Source organism: Natator depressus, chromosome 22 (genome assembly GCF_965152275.1).
Source record: "Natator depressus isolate rNatDep1 chromosome 22, rNatDep2.hap1, whole genome shotgun sequence".
Classification (NCBI taxonomy): domain Eukaryota; kingdom Metazoa; phylum Chordata; order Testudines; family Cheloniidae; genus Natator; species Natator depressus.
Window position 1 is genome coordinate 282,851 of NC_134255.1, and position 533 is coordinate 283,383.

General features: G+C 49.3%; 1 non-coding gene across 1 annotated transcript; it reads left to right on the forward strand.

Annotated features, from left to right (window-relative positions):
• Positions 1-216: 216 nt before the first annotated feature.
• Positions 217-289, forward strand: TRNAN-AUU (transfer RNA asparagine (anticodon AUU)). Its single transcript has one exon. It is a non-coding gene; the product is annotated as a tRNA-Asn (tRNA).
• The last annotated feature ends 244 nt before the right edge of the window (positions 290-533 follow it).

The following is a 533-nucleotide window of genomic DNA, read 5'->3' on the forward strand; positions in this document are numbered from 1 at the left end:
GCCAGGTTGATGAGCTGGGCTTTCTAGAGTTTGGGGAGGGTGGAGTTGACTTGGGCATTGTGCTGGCAAAATGCCTCAGGGTGCTGGTGGGAAGAGGAGACCTGGGCTAGGGCTGGGAAGAGATAGAGAGAGAGCAGCAGGTTTCTGCTATTGTTTCCTGCTCTCTTTTTCTTGACTAGTTTCTCCTCTGTATGTACTTGCCCTTTTTTTTTCTGAGCCTGGCTCGCTCAGTTGGTAGAGCATCAGACTATTAATCTGAGGGTTCAGAGTTTAAGTCCCTGGTCAGGTGTTGAGCTATTCCCCAAGATAATAAAAATCTATCACTTTGGCATCCTTCTGGGTGTCTTTTTCTCTTCAGGATTTTGCCTTTCCTAAGAAGGGCCTTTTGTGTGAGGGATTGAAGGGGAAACTTCCTGACATCCCCTCTGTCCTCGCATGCTGGAGGAATAAAGGCCTCTGGGCATATAGCAGGTTCCTCCCAGATCGCTGGCTGCATCTTACGTGGTGGAGGTGAAACCTCTGTCTCCTTGCCT